Source organism: Battus philenor, unplaced genomic scaffold (genome assembly GCF_028537555.1).
Source record: "Battus philenor isolate CCGP_79_NKW_IND1 unplaced genomic scaffold, ilBatPhil1.0.hap1 SCAF_20, whole genome shotgun sequence".
NCBI classification, from domain to species: Eukaryota; Metazoa; Arthropoda; class Insecta; order Lepidoptera; family Papilionidae; genus Battus; species Battus philenor.
The window spans coordinates 3,599,301-3,619,843 of NW_027181683.1; the positions used below are offsets into that span (position 1 = coordinate 3,599,301).

General features: G+C 30.8%; 1 protein-coding gene across 1 annotated transcript in view; it reads left to right on the plus strand.

Annotated features, from left to right (window-relative positions):
- Positions 1-8,493: 8,493 nt before the first annotated feature.
- Positions 8,494-20,543, plus strand: part of LOC137922758 (fasciclin-3-like) — a 279,320-nt gene continuing 267,270 nt past the window's right edge. Inside the window, exon 1 of the mRNA XM_068765816.1 lies at positions 8,494-8,723. The gene's annotated coding sequence lies outside the window, so the exon portion shown is untranslated. The remainder of the gene's footprint in view (positions 8,724-20,543) is intronic.

The window sequence follows — 20,543 nt, forward strand, 5'->3', positions numbered from 1 at the left end:
TTGTCATAGCAGGGGGTAACCAAAGTACGAATGGTATTTGGGGTCGCACGTGAATCAAGACAAGGTTTTATTTTAATAGGAAGTGGAAAAAGCCGTGATTCGAACATCAACACAAAAACTTTACCGCCGGCACGATTGACAAAGTTCTTTTGAATTTTCTTAATAAGGTTAATTGAAGCAAATAAAGAATCAAAAAAGCTTTCATGCTTAAATTGTCCATGTCTCTAAAATACCGTTTATACACGGTGATTTGTTATAGGTATAAAAGCTTTAAATGGTTGAATGCATACGTCATTAGCTGTCAATTAATGTATAAATTGTGCACCAACTAACCAAAAATTAATGTTTTTTTTTTGTATAGTTTAGGCAAAAGCGTTTTCGAAATTCGGATTATTACAGACAGTACAGACTACGCATTGCGAGAAGTTATTGGCTTGTCGTATTCCAACATAAAAAAAATAACATTTTTCATACCTAATACTTTAAATAGGCCGATTGGAAATAATACGTATAAAACATTTATTGTTTTATATATATTATTTTTATATTGTTTTATATGTATTTTCTTATTATATATTACAATATTTAATGTTTATAAGAGTTTATTTGAAACCAAAATTAAGTTAAAATCAATAAGTTGAAGACAAAACTATATATATATTTAAATAGAGCTCTTTACTAATATTTTCATCGATATTACACAATCCTAACATTAATTGCATTTTACATTAGCGGCCATTGAAAATTATGTTTGACGATTTTCGTAGCAGTACCAGTCAACGCCAAAATTACAATAGATTTAGGTTAGCTTGTGGTGACATACTCTACCCAAGGAACAGTCGCTCTCGTGTAGTGAATAACACTTTGGATTGGCTAGCAATGTAAGACAGTAAAAAATAGAAAAAAAATAAAAGCCACCATATTATAGTTATTTAAAGTTTTAGATTGTAAATAGGACCAATATAATCCCTACAGGGCTACCCATCACGAATCACCAAAATGCCTCCTCGAGATCGCCAGCGACTCATGGGCCTGCTGGGATTTCTCTAGAGAATCTCATTACTTAAGCTAACTCAACTCCTAAGAGTTGGGATAGTTTCAGTAAAGATAAACCCGACGCAACATGAGCGCAGTACTGTTTGGTTGCAAAACCAGCTCGCGGAGACAAGACAAGACCTATATAACTGTTCTTTTGTGATCTTATTTTTGGCAACGTAATTGTTAATTGCAATTTTCTTTTATTAAATTAGACACATAAACGGGGTTTTATATTAAAATTAAAGCATCGAGCGAACACTGTTCGAACAGGAGGCAGATGTACGTAGTCGATAGTTGTTTAAATTCAGTAATGGGACGAGGTATTTAGTTTAATATATGGTATAACAAAATAATAAAGTGTCTTACCACGTATTTCTCTATTATTACGTGCACATTTAATATTTTTAAATATTTCATAGCGACTGCAAATGTATAATGCATTTAGAGCCATCCATATTTCTTTTACATTGCGCAGTGCTATCTCGTTATGATAATGTTTAAAAATAAATCGTAGTTAATAAAATATTATTTTATTTTGTTAACAATAAGTCGACGTAAATAAATAAAGCAGTATATGTAATTTTATCTTACCTCAGTTAAAAATTAAAATAAGCTTATAAAACAACGCTCGTAGTAAAATACCGACATGCCCTAGAGTAATCACGACTATGCACTGAACAATTTATTTTTAATTTGGTACAAGGTAACGAAATATAGCGAGTTAATATTTTTTTTAAATAATACATGTTTATCCACAGGAAATACCTAATATTAGATTATAGGTGTACAAGCTTTTATACCTCTCTCCAATCATGCCGTAAAAATATCACTCGGAAATATCTTATTTATATTCAATTTCTCTTGTAATGTCTAAGGCCAATAACGCCTGGCAGTACAAACCCTGCAAGTCAAATAGTAAACAATTATTAATTTTCGTATCTATTTATTTAATTTTTAAACTATTTTTCAGACCATATTATCATTATAAATAACATATTTATTATTTCTCAAACCATTGATTTTTGTACAGGATGTACAATATATTAATAGGAAGTAAATGCGGTATATATACTCTTACTTAATGTTTTATAGAAATTTTTGGACATAATTAAGCTAAAGTTTGTAGACGAAATAACATAATCATAATTTTGACTACAGTTAGATACGAATGTAAAGTGAGCTATCACTGTCCACCGGTCTATTCGCGTACCATAACCAATGAAATTTAATTAAATTAGAAAGTCGAGTTCACAGTGACAAGTTAATGATAATTTCGACGTAATAAAATGACTGTTGTACTAGATTGACATATTCGTCCTCCTTGAAGATCGTGATTCTTTTTGGAAAATTTTGTCGCTGTAATAAATTCGTAAAGTTTGTTACAGCGGTGACTGATATCTGTCCCAAAGAGCCCTCTGGCCGTTACATACTACAATTTCAATAGAGCGGATACTGTACATACATACATTTTATTCTATTTTGATAAACGAATTTGTAAGAGATTGGTAAGCTCTTATAATTAAAAATAATGTGTTTAGGTTATAGACTCAGGAGTCTAAACTAAGTGTAAACTATTGTAGATCATTTTTTTTATGTTTCATAAATACGAGAATTTTTTTTGAAGCGTTATACTAGAATATATATGTCTTATTTTATTGTTTAACTTATCTGCGAGACAATTTGGGGACTCTGCACGTCTAAGATTGTACTCTGTTGAGCAGCGATTACCCCAGAACCTAACTAAGAACTGTCGCTGTAACCATCCGATGTCCCACACGTTCTTATGTTGAGTTGCTCGGAAGGGACGTCGGAAGTTTACATCGTTTTGGAGACAGTTTTTTGAGAAAGTAATGTTTTGGAAATATAATCTTGTCTAATTAATATCTATTACATTATTACACTATTACATTAATACTAATTAGTATTACTAGTAATATCTTGCCTTATTTGCACATTATTGTATACCAAGTCGTCTGCTGATTTTATAACGATCTTTATAACAATAAATTAATATATAAATAAATACATAGAAGTCTACGTATATTTACGTATTGGTACAAATATTAAGTTAAAAATGACGAAGTAGAATGAAGAAGAAACGAAGTTGCATGGAGTAAATTTTATTGTATTCTTTTTAAATTTCCAATTCTCCGTATCATTTCGTCGCTTGTACCACACGATAGCAACTTCAATGCAGGTGAAAGTTTCTCTTTATCATTCAAGAACTATAGCTTATAAGCGAACCAAATTCTTTAAATATTTGTTTAAACTACTTAATATCAATGAAAAAACAGTTACACCTTATAAGAATAAATATATTTTTGGCAATAATATTTATCCAAATTAAAATTCGAAATATTTTTATCGAAGGAGAGATTTACATGCACTTTTAAACTGTCATTTTTTTAACCATTACAAGTAATAAGCCTGCTAGAAATTCAACAGTTTTATAAATGAAAATGCTCTTTTTAAATTAAATTAAAATATAGTTGGTTAGTACATTATAACGTCAACCACGCAACAAGACAAGTTCCGCACAAATTTAGACAATTGAAGATAGTAATTAAATAATATTAGGTAATTTACTTCATGAAGAAATTTTGTTGAAACCAAGGGAATTATTTTTTTGTACTCCTGACAAATTATCAATTGCTAGTTTTCAGTACGTGTGACATTTATATACATTTAATATAGTGCAGAAATGAAATAAATTCTTCAATTGAAACTGTATTTTTTCTTCAAAACTGTGTTAAAAGGAAGAAAACTTCGAAATTTGAAACGTTAAAACAACAATCCGCCATCAATCTCAAACTTGATTCGGTCTTTCTTTTCACACCGTATCTCATTCATTAGCTCTTATATTTACTCAGCGGCCCTTTCCCGTCAATCCTACACACGCATAAAAACTAATTAAGAAGTTTTAAATTAAGAATCTCAAATTAAACATCTTAGGTTCAGAAAAAAAGCCTCGTCGCAAATAGTTGTAGCTAGGGTTTTAATGAAATTAAAAATGTTAGTATATTGTAAAATTTCTCTTTCGAATTATTTTTACTTGTTTTTCTGCTATAAGATTAAAGCAAGAAATGGAAATAGAACGGCCGGAATTATTCAACATAAATGATCTATCACAAACGTCACTTTTGTTGAAAATTACAAAATTTTATCTACTCAGTCAAAATTAAGAGAACTTGGCTGTGAGACGATAATGCATCCGCCACATAGCCCTGACTTTCAGATTTCAACCTGTTGAGGTATGTTTAGAATTCTGTATACAGTGTCAGATTAACATCAAGAGAGGACCGCTAAAACTTGCCAAGTTTTGTTTTTGTTACGGGAGAATCTTTCGGCGCCAACGGTCCTCGGTTGCAATGCGACGTGCTCTGTTTACTACCATTTCAGACAAGTGATTTTTTGATATACTTTCCATTACACTCAGGGTGCCCTATATACTATATACATACTATAGCTAAATGTAAAGAACCTTCAAAAGTAAAAAAAAATCTCGAAATATCACATTAAATGCGTAGTAACTTTTTCCCCATCCTATTATTAAGGAATACCACGTGATCTTTTATCAATATACGTGTATCTCGAGTTAAATCTCCCACTAGCATCTTTGTAAAATCGAACCAGGCCGCCGGCATAACTATGTTATTGCGAAACTTTCGAACAAAAACGACCATTGCTGTGTGGAGTTGAAAGAACTTTATTTAGTTGGCTACGGGCCCCGTTCACGGGTTTACTTAGTTGTACAAACAGAGTAGTATAGGGCGTTCACGGCTTATTAAATACATGTCACAGTGTGTTAAGGAACTCATAACTTAATCCTTAACGTGCTCTGGTCTCCAGGGCTATTTACCCATAATTTGTATTGAAAATTTACTATTCTCTATTATACTTATATTTCTTGATATGAAATATTTTACATAGAATTAGGGGGACGGAAAGTAATGTCGCTTTGAGTTAAATTCTCATACCTACATTTTTAACAAGTATTTTTTTCTTACGACAATATATTCACCTTCTTTATTAACAATCTTTTGCTATCTAGTATACAAATTTTCTGTGAAATATGTCGACAGAAACGACATTACTTTCCTGTCCCCCTAATATAATGAGTACTGATAATAATTTGTTCATCTTTCTTTCGGCTACGTCCGTAGCAAGACAAAGTTTTTTATTGTAATTTTATATATAAATGTTTTTGTATTAAAAAGTATGTATTACAAATAAGTACTTTCGTTATTGGATTTTCACTTCCAGTGCGTGCTTGCTTTGAATGATGGGAGCAAAACACTTAGATACACATTTTCCTTTCGTTTTATTGCTAAAGTAACGTTCACACGGCTCTTGCTGTTTTTCGCGAGGTTTTTCCTGTGATGTCAATAAACGTCATTGTTCGGCGCGCGTAAAATATAAATGACGTATGTTAGGGTTACCATTTTCTAATTTTTATTACAATTTTATAGCAATTTTTTTATACATGATAAAGATTTTTTTTTTTGTTTTTATGAAATATTTTATATGCTAATAAAATGTTCGAGTTATTATAGTTATATTATAAAATTACCTCTCTACGTGTTGATCATAAAACGTTGTGAAAAACGTATAATAAAAAGACATTCGAAAGATTAACCATTTTTTTCTCTATTGATTATTAAAATAAATCTACAACATACGTTGCAAAAATGGTCACCCTTAACAAATGGGAAATTGTAAATTGAAGTTGATGTATTGTTTCATCAATGTAATTAACTTTTCAGACATAAAAGCGAATGCCAAAAATATTTTCGTATTATTTGATGAATTACTATGAATATATAAATATATTTTATTATACACTACTGAAATTTCAATATAACATGTTTTAATAGAATTAATGAGTATCTTTATACTATGTCCTGTTTCATACCACTCAAGACATGGCAAACTATCGCAGCTTGAAGTAGGCGTGTTTGTCATTGCTTTTGATATATTCCATCGATAAAATGTTAGATGTTTGTAACAGTCGAAAACATTCGTTTTGCTAATGATAAAGATAGAGCTAAAAATGATTTACCAATAGGAGGTAGATTATAACTTTAGTCTAACAATGGTACCCAAGAATGAAGGCGTGAATAAAAACCATAATGTTGTTGTTTCAGTCCGTAGAAGCCCACTGCAAGACACAGTTCTCCTTAAAGATATCTATGGGGGGATATAAATTAATCTCTACGATTGGCGATCGCGTATGGTATTATGGCACGCAGAGGACGTTGCTGCCCATCTTTTGGAAACTTTTTTTTGAGCACCTGCAATCCTTTATAATTAACCTTTAATCGCAAGTCCCAGTCCTCTATCGCTGGGTTATCACTTCCAATAGAGTGTACCATAGAGTAATAAGTAGCAATTGATGTATACATTCACCCCCTTATAGTTTTACACAAATAAACAAATACTGTGTAACGTTCTGTCTCAATACAGTTGAATCTAATCAGAATTGTATATTAAAAAAGTCTGGCGAATATCAATCGCATACGCGTAGCGTATTATTATTCATACAATAGTATGAGAAAGTCAAGATTTATTAGAAATTCATGAAACAATCCCGCATTGTTACTCCACAATTAGCGTTGAACGAAATGCGGCCGATGTCCGCACTACTTTCTTTACTGACTCCTGTAAAACGGTTGGTAGGTCTTCATAATTCTCAAACAGGCGATAAGTGTGCATGAGAATTGATAAAAATAACTAGTTTTGCTATAACTAACTTAATAACTGTTATTATAGCGAGTTTTTTTACCTAAGATATTAATGATAATATATTTTATTTTAGACTGTGGTAACACCATGGAACATATTTAAATTAGTAACCATTTTTAGTAGGCTATTTTAGTAATGTGTTAAAAGTTCGCCATTTAACCATTATCTTTCTCAAAAATCTATCAGTTATTGAAACAGTTTATAATTATTTTGATATCTTTATTAAACCGGTATAATGAATCTAATGCAACTTTATACAAATAAGAGAAAATTAAAAATAGATTGTAACGTAAAAATTTAAATCATATACCGAATAAAATAGAGGTACCTGACAACTTTAAAATAGTAAAAAGAGCCATAAAGTAAAGTTAAAAAAGTATGTATGTATTGTCTTCGTTGTCGTTTCAGCCCAAAGAAGTCCACGGTAAGAGATAGGCCTCCTGCAAAATTATCTGTGAGGGGATATACCATAATCGCCACGTTTGGCAGGCGGATCGGCGTTTGCAGTGCAGTACTGCCCATCCTCTGGAAACTTGTTTGTGTGGAGATAATACTGTGTAATGAATGCACAAGTGAGTTTTGAAATTTTTCATTATTTTATATATGTTATTCCAGGAATCGAACTTGCGACCGACGATCACAGGTCACAGTACTCTACCGCTGGGCTACCATAGCGGTTATGTATATAGTATGCTAATACATATTTACTTATTAGCTTATTTATTTAATTGTAACATATCTCGATAAGTAACTAAAATAAACTTTAGTTTTTTATTCATTTGTTAGATTATTGGTATACGAAAAATGAATGAAATGAAAATATGTTTTATCACGGCAAATAATTACATATACTTTTCATTCCAAAAGGTATTTCTACAATTATCTTTCATATTCAGGAGTTACAAAACATAAGGCTGTTCGTAAGTAGAACGCGATTAAAAGTTTGGAAGGATCAGAAAAGTTTAAAGTTAGAAAGTTAATCTTAACACGTAATAATAAATAATAAGTACAGTTTTCAAAAAGTAAAAACGCGACATGACATTTTTAAATGTAAAAATTTTTACTTTTCATTTTTAATATTTCTTTCATCGTATCAATTTCTGCTTCACCTTAATAATATAAATAATTAAGAAATTCTATCTACAATATGAGAACCCTCTAATGTTATTTTTTATAAAAAAAATGCTCCGTAACAAGTTATTATTTATTAGCACTTTTATTTTCAATTTTACGTTTTTAAAACCGTACACCAACGCTTACTTTACGAGTGTGCCCGAAGTTTACCGAAGAACGACGAAACCACAACGAAAGTTATATTGCAGGGTTACTAGTATTAATATTATATCTTACTTCTTGGCAAAATTAATTTCTATTTTCAAAGCATGAAATTAAAGCAAACAAATAAATATATATGTTGTCATTCATAATCATATACCCCAATTTTTAATAATAAAATACATTTTTTTTATATAGGACATATTTGTATAAAACTATGGCTGTATTTGATTGTTGCTGGGCGCTGTTAGCCTTTCTGGCTTTAAAAGGTTTTTCAGACTGCTGTGTAAAAATAAGTTTCATGTCACTAATTGAAAATCATATCTCAATAAAAATCATCTATTGTGTGAATATTTTATCACGGAGTGAATTAATGTGTAGCGCGGTGGCAACACGGTACTGGTTTTTTTTACTCCGGCTCAGTTTGACGACAGCGTTCGAGGGAGGAGTATGTTTCGTTGTTGCTCTCGACTCGAGACTACTTTTACGTAAAACCGTTGAAACCGGTTTTGAAAGTGTACGAGGTGTGGCGTAGGCGAGTGCCGCTTACTGCGTTGAACCATAAAATACTTTTTTTAAAGTTCAAAATCAACTTTTGTGTATATTTAAATAGTGCAACAAGTCCTGTGAGTCACTGACTACTTTCAAAACCCTATCTCCAAATCAAGGTACGTAGTGGACGCAATGAACTTCCTTTGTTATCAATTTATCATTTGATCAGTATTTATCTGTTTCTAATAGAACTAATACAAAGAAACTGAACCAAATTTAAACTAAATGAATTATGGATGCTCTTAATATCTAGCTAAATAAAGTTATTTTTTGTGCTTTTTAAAAATCCATCCTTATAAAACTTCCTGTATAATCTGAAGGTTGTTTTAAATTTGTAATTATTTCATAACATTTATTTTTAAACTACTTGTTTTACTTGAATGTAATTATTATATGGAAATATTTAGACTTTTTTTGCGGCTTACTTAAATTACGTGTGTCGGATTATATATGCTACCTTATAAAATTTGATATAACAATTACATTGTAATATTCCAATAGCCAAAACTATGCCAATAGTATTGCAAATCGTTTATGTGAATCAATATTGGAATTTCATACTCGATAATCCAAAGCAGCTCGTTTGATAAGCTGACTTATTGGAATATATATTTAAAGCGTAGGATTTAAAACAGTATTCCAGTTAATTTAAACCATCTCTCTCAATATCGTATATTAATTATTAAAGGTTATAATGTACATACAGTGGGTATTTAAAGAAAATTGAGCACAGTATATTTTAATACATTGGCCGTAAATGCTGCTATAATTGAAAATAAACGAAATGTTATTTTTGAGTTTTGAATCTGTGTATTTTTTTATGAATATTCTGATATTGATCATAAGTTATGAAAAAAATTTTACGCCAATATATCATAAAATATTTTTTATATGTACGCGTATATTATGTTATATTAAAATGGAGTGGAGTGATAAAGAAAAAGGAATAGCTGTGATTGCATTACATGTAGTAGGTATAGTGCTAAATCCAATATTTATAATACTCTATATGCTTGGTATTAGTCAAATATTTGCGAATTGGGCTATTGATAGGTATAATGAAACCTCCTCTGTTTGTGACAGAAAAAGATCTGGCCGTCCACGTAGTGTTCGTACAAAAAAGGCGATCAAAGGAATTCGAAGAAAAGATTTTATCTCGGGAGATGAAGATAGCACCTTCAACCATGTCGTGTATATTAAATGGCTTAGGGCGTGCAGTCTATAAGAAACGTACTCGTCATTTCTTTACTAATAATTTAAAAAAGAATAGGTTGGTAAAATCAAAACGACTACTTAAGCGGTACGCGAAGGGAGGACACAGAAAATACTGTTAACAGACGGGAAATTTATTTCAATTTTGTTAAAATTAATTTAATAAATACGCAGAAATATAAATACGCAGAAAGCTCTAGAGCATCTTAGCAATTAGTTAAATGAGTACGATGTTTGCATTATCCGATTTCAATGATGATTGGTTTTTTGATATGAAGGAGTGACTGAGACCAGAGTATTGTAAAAAGGGTATCAAAACTTTGGCGCATGTGTATCAAGATACCATTCTATTGAAGGTAGTTAAGCTCCTTAACAGCGCCATGTTCAATAACCAAGAGTAGTCCTTTCAGGAAGTAAAGGAGCCGGGTAATAAAGCTTGATCCATCTAACCTTGATTACAAAAAAAATTTCCGGACTTCAACGAAGCTAAAAACTGGTCATCGTATGATCCTGATTCTAATCCACTGTTTTATAATTTGTGGTCAGTTTTAGAGGATAAAGCTTACTCTAACTGATAACCTGTAGTACCCAAAACAATCCATACGATAGGCAGTAAAGAATTTTTCCGTAGAAAGAGTGCGTACTGGTTTTGATTACTGGCTTCTATGTTTAAAGGTCTGTATTGCAGCCAATCAAGACCACTTCAAATAACATTTATATATTTTCAAGCTTTATAATATATAAAAATGTAATAAACTAAAACTCTGTAACAGTAAAATGTTACGTACAATACCTTTTAATTAAAACCTTTTATTTAGTAACATAGTCGTTACATGAAACTATGGCATTGACATTTCGTTTCGAGGGCGCCCAACCGGGCCTAATTTTATCTGGATCTGTCGTTATAGTTGAAATAAACTTATTTGTATAAAATTAAAAATGTCGAGTGAGAGAGATATAAGCGTATGTAACGCTCAGAGGTTATGTTACCAATCGTTGTTTCAAACTTCAGTGTATTTTATTTGTGACATTCGATCTTGTCAATAATTGTTTGAATAATTTCTCATATTTATAATATACTTCATTTTAGTCTATAGTAATTTTTTTTTAATATCGGGAGATATGGCAAGTAGCCTGAGAAAACTAGTCAATCTCCTTTTTTTATTTAGTCATTAAAGGCGTAAACAAAATGTTATTTTAAAAATTTAATAAGTAAATATTTATATTTATAAGAATTGAAAAAACATCACAATGTCTATGAATTGTAATTTTTAAAAATTAGAATAATTTAAAAATACAACCTGTTTTTTTTAATTTAAAATTTTTTTCTGGAATTGGCCCGTCGCCAAGTTTCAGATTGACGTTTATAAATAAAGAAATTAATACATTTTAAAGAATATTTTATTCAGATATTCTTATTGGATTGAAAACAAAAAAATAAAGATTTGTCATTCTTTTTGTGATTTTTTACGATGATTATTAAGACTTTGTCGTATGTTTTTCATAGTGGTCCGTATAGAGAAGTAAGAGTTACTTTATCTGTATCTGTTGCGGCTTAATTACATTTCTCAGAAGTCTTTGACCTGGCCAGTCCTTTAGATACATCAAAGTGAATCCTCACCGAACGTCGGTATCCTCGTTCGGTCGAATCGCTTTAATTGCGATTGAGGTTTGCTTTCGATACAGTACGTTCTCAAGCGTTTCTGTTGCACTTTTTATTGCACCACTTCGGTTACGTTACTGTATCTTGGAATTCTAAGTACGAAATCAGTTAAAGCAATTGCTGCTTCGGTAGAATAAGAGTTTTATTTTTTAAAATAATTGCGTAAAATTTTAAATCTAGCTAGATTAAATTAATAATTCCTTTGTAGATAACTGTGTACGTTTTTTCGATATAATGCCAGTTAATATCTATGACTTATCACACAATTAATAGTAAATAACACCTATTATAGTCTAGGAGTTCGAAACGAGTTGTTCTAATTACTGAAATATGGATTTTTGTGAGTCATGACTGTCATAAATCCTGCCGAGTTTGTTGTGGGCTCTGCTCCCGAATAGATGTCATTGATGTCATTTAGTTTATATCAAATTGAGCTCTCCTGATATTCTTCTTGTGACGCGAACATTTCATGAGAAAATTTAAATCACACAAATGGAATAATAATATGAATAAAACAGATTGTACTCTGCTTTTAAAAGTCAGCTACGTATTTTTTCTAGATGGCAAAGGTAAATTTGAACACGGAAACACGTACCGTGTGCTCACAAAGGAGACTTAATGAATGAAAAGAGGTAAAATTTTGAGAATAAAAATTTACGGTCCCGTACCCCGGAACGTAATTGTCCGTTGCTAAGCGTGGTTTAAAAATGGAATATGCCGCCCAAAAGAGGCTCGAAGCCTTATTTTTCGAATGCGATAGGATACTAGGAACGAGTCCATGCCCGCGTGCGCGGCAACCGGTTTAGACCGGTTTCGTTTTATTTAGAATCCTTGTATCTAGGATAGGATTTCCATTCCTTTCGAGTTTCTTTAACCTAAAGTAATAAATTTTATTTACGATACTGCCGTTAAAAATGAACCATTGCTGAATTTTATGTGTTCAAGATAATTTAAAAATGTTTTCACTTATAACTAAAAATATATAACAGTACAGCATTATACCGAATTTTATTTTACGGTTACTTTTAATAAAATGTCCTATATAAAAACGCAAATCATACAAGGACGATACTTTACCGCCTCTTCAAATTAATATGTGGAAAAATTGAGTATGCCGTTCAGTATATTTAAAGGGAATCTGTTTTTTTTTTATTTTTAGTAGATAAACATTTATATTTTATAAAAATAAAATCCCCTAATGTGTTGCTAAGCGGTAAAACTCGAGAGCGGCTCTACCACTCTGGTTAAAAAATTTTTTCCTATTTTCGTTACGGTGCGAGAAAGGCTTTTACGGAGAAAAAGTTATAAAATTGTGAATAAAATAGCATAAGTACCATTTTTCTTTATCCATGTAAACCACAGAGTATATATACACCTATCCTTTAGAATTTTTTTATTTTTAATGTCAATTTTAACGAAAAAGGCGTGTTAATCTATGTGTCAGTGATAATGTATATAAAGACATATACATTATATGTATCCCATATTTAAATATATAATCTTTGGCATATCATCAAGGTTCACCAGGTCAACAATAACTTTGGACAGTCTGTAGTTGTAAGACTACAAATATTATTTTTGTATTTATATAAGAATTATGCCGTTGAAAATAATTAGTGTTGTTATGGCATGTTTTATATGTTTTTATTTTTAAACCTTCGTCTATGAAAATGTATCAAACCTAATTCAATACGTAAATATTTTCTTTGTAATCATAAACTCACACGGAAAGCGACAATTGAATAAATCGCTATGGCAATATAATTCTCTAAAAATATCTTGTGATGATTAGTGAAGCTAATTAATAAATCGTGTTAAGTAATGTAGAATTTTAACAGCTTTTTCTTAAAAATGTCGATGCCCACTGAAAGGCATAGGCATTCTCTAAAGATATCTATTGGAAGTATACCATAATCGCCACGCTTAGCGATTGCAGTGTGCTATTATGGTAAGCAGATGATGCTGCTGTTCATTCTCTAGAAATTTGTTTGGGAGCAGTGGCAATCTTATGTAATTAATGTAATAAATGTGGATTATTGTATCCTTGGTATAGAACTCGTGAACTTCGATCACAAATATTTGTCTTTTACCTAGACTATCTAAAAGTAAAGATGAATAGTTAAATATGTTGTTACTTGCAAAACTGAACGATTTGATAATTTAAATATTTCTTTGCCCGTATTTTTATTAAGAAAAGTATTAAAAACCAACGCTTTTCTTCTACGACAGAAATCTCAGATTTAATTAAAAACATCTGTCAGCACTTACGCTGTTTAGAGTTTGACGTTAATCAAAACAAAAAAGTTTGTTAAGATGAAATAATAAAATCTTGTACTATAAGGCATTAAAAAACAAAAACATAATTATTGCTAAAGTCAATGTACGAAATAGAAAATTTATTTTTAAACCTATAAATAAAACTGTGTGAAAAAGGTTTTTTTTATATTTTTTTATTGGACTGCGATAGGTCAATAACTTTTGACAGCAAAAACTCTTTGGAGACAGTTGATAGTATAATAAAAAGAAATACTTCAGCTCAAATTAAATGTTCCTTGTCTAGGTAAACTTATAGTCTAGACTAGAGTTAAATATTTGAATAGATGAATCAATTGCGAATGGCGGTCACACATCTATATACCAGTCTAATATTGACCAATTGTTCGACCTTCGTTAGCTGATTGCTTTATTTTTTAGTTTTGAGTCTCCTAATTGTAGATCACCGAATATAATTGAAAAGAAAAAAAAACATTGCTCAACTAACGGTTGTGAACGGCATTGGTTATTCAATACGGAACCCCACACACTTGTGTCTGCAACAGGTAGCGTGATTGCAGGGGCCCGTTACAAGTGGCGTGTAAAAAGTAAAAACGGCACAGGCCGCCGAACCGTAAAGCGTAACTGGGTTACTTCGTTTCTGTTAGAATAAATTACCAAATTATTTACCCATGTTTAACACAAGCGATGGGAGATAAATCGCTATAATTAATTATTGTTAACTAAAACATCGCTAATTATTTTAATATTAACTATATAGTATGTTTATGGGAATATTATAAGTACTTGCAAAACGAAATTAGTCCCATTATACCAACAGCTGGACATAAGCTTACTCTTGCGACTTTCAATAGGAGCGGTTGGTAACGGTCTGCATCCAGCGTCTTCCAACGACTTTAACCAGACCATCTGTCTGTGGTAGGTGATCTCCATTCCAGAGCCTTCAAACCCCAGGAGTTATCTGATTTACGCGGTGTGTGGCTTTTTCCACTTAAACTTCCCAATTTGCTATGCTATGTTATTTATTTTTGTTCGTTTACGAATCTCCTCTATTCTGATAATAAGTGTATGGTATATAAATTATCAAATAAATTTGATTTATATCAAATAAAATTATATTATAGTATTTTAATTTCTTAAACTTAGTTTATCTTTGACATAAAAAAACAAAGGGCGAATATTATGTAATTAAGTATTCTATGTTTAACGCATCAGGCAAAGGTTGAAGGCAGATGCATCCAAAACATAATTTAAATAAAAGAACTTGGCATAGCGAAACGTAAAAAATTGTAGCTTTTAAACTAACAGTGGTTTTACTATTAAGTAAAAAAGAATTCCTCATTATTTTATACCTGATTTTCTTTATGACCAGTAAATCTGGGATTACACAAATTAATCAACGTCGTCTTCATTTCAGCCGTATAACGTCCACTACTGGCCGTAGACCTCCCCAGTAGTTTTAAATAGGATCGGTTATTAATAATAAAATATGTAAATTAATATTATTAAAAGTTAGTAAGCAACACTTAGAAATGTTGGATGGAATGGAAAGGCCTTAGAATAATGATGATGAAGAAGATGAAGAAATAGACCAACAGAAAACATTTTATTTTAATATATATGAAACAAATATAATCATTCCATCTACAATTTGTGTACCCATTTTACTGTTTAGATTTTTTAAATTAAAACGCTTACAAAATGTTCTTAAAGTGCAATAAATCCATATACTATAAGAAAACCTAAAGATTTGGAGAGTATGATTTATGAAAAATATTGGGAATTTTTTTGTTTTAACGCTAATTTTTCATCTATTTATATGTTCTGGATATAGACATTAATATTAAACTTGAAAAATTACAATGTCAATGTTCTGGTTATAAAACATTTTTTGTATCTCTTACAGGATTTTCGGTAACTAATTATGTTTAGTTTAAAGTATATAGTTTGTGATCGTATATATAGGATAGAATTAATATAGGTTTTTATGTTATCTACACGTATAGTTTTAATTTAAATTTAGTATTTTTCTAACGAATATTATACATAAAAGACTTAACTTTAAAACGCTTATTTTACAAATTCAAAATTGCATTTAAATCAGACAGACATTAGCTTCATTTTATACTAATGAACTGAAGTCAGTAAAATAGCGTTCAAAAATCTGCTTGTTAGTTTAAACGTTGAACACGCTCAGACGGATGGCGAAGTTTTAGCAGTTCGAGGAATATTCGCGGACAAATATTTGCTTAATGTGTGTTTGAAACCACGTAAGCTTCATTTGCATGGAAACGGACTTTATTTATCTCTAAAATAAATTCAAAGTTATTTGAATTTAAAATCTGGTTATGCCCGTTTTGCCAAAATGGCGCCTCAAAATGGCGGACGCTTCACATGTATTTTGATGAAGTAAGATAGCGAAGATTACAGTCAGTATTTATAAGCTTGACTCGACGCTTTATTACGTAACTAGAAAGGGAAATGGGGGAAGTGTAAATAATTGTTCTTTTTTAATAAAAGTACGTATTTGTTACATGAGTAATTGCATGCACTAATAAGGCGGAACAGATGATCACGCGTCACGCGAGATCTTAAACAATTGCTTTCTATGACACAAGTGTAACTGTGTGGGAAAGTTCATTGTTACAGCATCACTGTCATGTTTTCGTGCGTTTTAAAATACCGCCAAGTTGGAATTGTGTGAATATGAATGAAACTAATCCGTCTGAGATATACAAAAAAGTGTAACTTGTGATGGTTATTTTTTAATAATGAATTTTCACAGCTTATATCACTAATTTGTTTTAATAATGTTAAGTTTATGTTATTGTTTGTGTTATTAATATATAATTTACAAAATCTTAATATGACAATGTCTAAAGTTATTTCATGACTAATTTGCAATGAGATAATTGATGATTTAGCAGAAGAAACTGTTTTGGAAGTCTTACTGGCATCCGGGGATTTTTTGCTATTGAAATGGCTCCATAGTGTGTCAACAATTCCAAGTAAAGGAAATATTAATATATAATAAAAATATTTAAACTACATTTTTAAAATTATTCTTCATGAAACTAATTTTTTTCCTATTTTTTACGTTATAGTGTAACGTTGAAAAAACAATAAAGCCAAAGAAACTTTAATTGTTTATAAAGCCTTTGATTATATTTCAAAAGAGGGCTTAGAATTCTAATTAAACGGCCGATGGAAACAAGATGGCGGATCAAACCGAAAAAATATTAATAATCCTGTTTTGTAAATATTGATTAACAATAACTTTGATTAAAGTCTTGCTTGTTCTGGTTAAAGATTTCCTTCAGGGCATTTAATTTAGACTATTTATTTGTAAATTTGTACAACAGTTAAGGTACCTTGTTTGTTAAGCGAAGTCTGAATAATGAAATTTGTCTTTAGTCTTGAGATTTTCAGCTTGATGTAAGTAAATTAACGGTAAGTTGTTAATTATCAACAGTTGCTTGATTAATTAAAATGGAATTTCGTATGAAATTAGAATGAATTTTGTTAAAACTAATTACAAAGCGTGTAAACAACGATTAATTTTACATTAACGATCTTACGCTCTGGAGACCTGGTTTAAAAACTTGATGGCTCAGGCGGACCTGTCCGACTTAGTCATCATCAATTTACTCTACAATCGCATTATGTTAAGGGGGTCGATGAATGTCATTTCTAATATCTAGACAATACAGGTTACCAAGTCCTTCTAGTACTTTTATTTAGGTTAAAAATATTAGAGGGACTGGAAAGTGATTTGCTTTCTAAAGTTAAATTCACACGACTACATTTTAACACATTTTTATTTCTAATCAACAATATACCTTCGTTATTAAGAACCTTTTGCGATCTTGTATACAAATTCTCAATGCCGGAGCCATTAAAAGCAATTGGTTTTTTAGCAAAATATGTCGACAGAAACGACATCACTTTCCGGTTCTCCTAATAGATTATGACGTCACTGTTATTTCATGTAAAAGATTAAAACGACTCATTCCAAGATGTTTAATCTGATCCGGCATGTCTTAACTGTATATAAATAATTATAAACCATATATTCTTATTGATATGAATATTATATCCGTCAACTTTATATTAGATAGGATTGCACTGTAAAGGCTAAAAATGTTTCACTAATTTACGTATCTCTGATCATTTCAGACGAGAGATACAAGTATATATAAAGTTACATACTATGTAATACATTAGATAAGCACCATCATCACCAATTAGCATTTTAAAAAGCAAGTATTAATTTTGATTATAAATATTCCGTAATTTTACTACCAGCCTTTGTATAGATCGCGTAGTGAAATGCAATTTATTTTTTATTCACTCACGGTGCAAATTAATTTTTACGCTAAATGCATTATTATAAAATGCTATACACCGAGGTTTTAGAAAGATGGCGGCTTTGTTCGACGCTAGTCGTTGCCGCTTTTTACATGTCCATTAAAATTTCTTCTTATGGCAGCCAACACTGGCTCATTTTTATTTTACTTTTTGGATAACGTCTTATAAGCAATTTTATGTAATAACATAAATTTTGGTCATAAAAATATATTTTATTTGCCATTATATTTTATGTAAATATAGTCGTATTTTATGTTCATATGTCATCCTCTATACAGAGTACAACACTAAAGCGGAAGTTTAAAAAAAAACTTCATACGAAGAGTACCATCTGTGCGCAAAAGTTCTCGATCATAACTTTATACTAGCGCTGCATTGATGTCTTGCACGTTTTAAAAAAAATATTTCATGAAACTCGATGAAAACTTTTGTTTCCGCAGTATAGTTTGAGCTGAAACTATGATTTATGCTCAAGTATATTAGTCTCGCAACAAAGGGCATTTCCGACGATTATAGTCGAGGTGCAAGACGAATGATGTACGCAAGTTTAAAGTAATTAGTGACAGGACAGAGTTCATCCATCCTGACTAATGTGTAGGGTTGCCATATTCTACCAAAAAGATCCCAAATAGTTATATTAATATATTAATAATTCTCCTCAACCCAATATTAATAAGCATTAATAACAATAAAAAGAGTAATGATTCCGTTCATTATGTAATTAATATAGACTTACAAAAGTATACTTTATTACTGATTAAACATTAATTACAAAAATTTAAATTAATATTTATAATAAGAATTATGACAACGTCAAAATGCGAAAATGCCTTTTTCAATTTGCAGAAAATTGTTTTGGATAAATTGCGTCAGTGTTTAATCTTAAGCAGCTTTTATATTTTGTATCCATACACAGGACCACGGCGTGATTATGGGCACGACAAATGCAGTAAATTAAGGAGTTCCTCCTGTTCTTTGATACAAATATTCTTAGTTGAATTATTAAAATGCTCTATTATTTTCTCGCTTTTTATATTGTAACAATAGTTTGAGGAATGTTGTCTTATAATTTTATTTTGGTGCATACATTTTTATTTTACATTTTTCATTTTTAAAACACTCGGAGTTTCATACATCATTGTTACATACAAATTTAAAGTCTTTGTTCTTGTAGTCACTATGACATTACATTTGAGAAGATGTATAACGAGAGATTTATTATTATTATTTCAGCCAGAGGATGTCCACTGTTGGACAAAGATTAAAGATAAAGTTATTTATAAAAATCTAAGTCAAATAAGCATAATTATTACATTTTTCAACATTTTATGAATAGGTTACGAATTATACTCTTAAGAAACAAAAGCGACGTTCACGTGGTCTTTGTCTCTTGTATAAAATGAGGTAAAAACCATCATGTATAAATCGTAATAGATAAATTTCAAATATTTCTCTAATATTATTTTAAAAAAGGTAACATGTCGTTATGAATTATAGTTAAATTTATATGATCGATTATTTATTTCAATAGAAAATATAAAATTCACTATTTAATTTTTGGTAATTAATGTTAGTCTATATGGCAACCCTACGAAGTTCACTAGTGCGTCTATGATGAATGGAACTATGGCTAAAGGAAACAATATTAGAGGGCCGCACCGCTGTTTGCCGGGGTTGGTTTTAAGCAAATTTCTACAGTTATTTAAATGAACAGTCGCGGGCCGGCGACTCGCAGCGGAATGCAGGCGGCGTGCGCGAGGGATGCGTGCGTTTGTTTGTGATGGCGGGAATTTGTGGCGCGCGTATTTCGTTTCGGTCTTTTTAAGAGTGTACTATTTTAGAAAAATGCATTTCGTTCATTCTTTTCATTCATCTTAACCCATAGAGACATTAAAATCTATTTTTTTTACGCAAATATTAGAAAACCGTTACAATCTAGCACTATAATATATAAATACAAATAAAGATAGTTTTATTGCTCGTTACACTGACACATTTTTCTTCATCAAACAAAGAATCTTACAACGAAGTCTATATATATAAAATAAAATCGTGTCAGATCCATGGGACTGCTTTTATCATCTTTATGTTTTTTGAATTTGTCTTCGTCCGAAATTAATAAAAAAATGCGTGCATGTTCATTATGGGACATGAATTCAAAAATTTTCATCGTTCCGTCGGGTCAGTTTCTTATAAATTATATTTTTTCTTCTCTTAGTTCGGTTTCTACAATTTGAGTGCACATAGAAGTGAGTTAAAAGATTTATAAAGAGATGTGTAACGTACACCGGGGCACCGAGTTGAACAATGCGACGCCAGACATTCTCTCTAATTACATTAGCAGTATTACGATAATTTCTACTAGACGTACCTATTTCATAGAGGCCCTCTCACAAAGGAACCTTTGCTAACCGTCCTG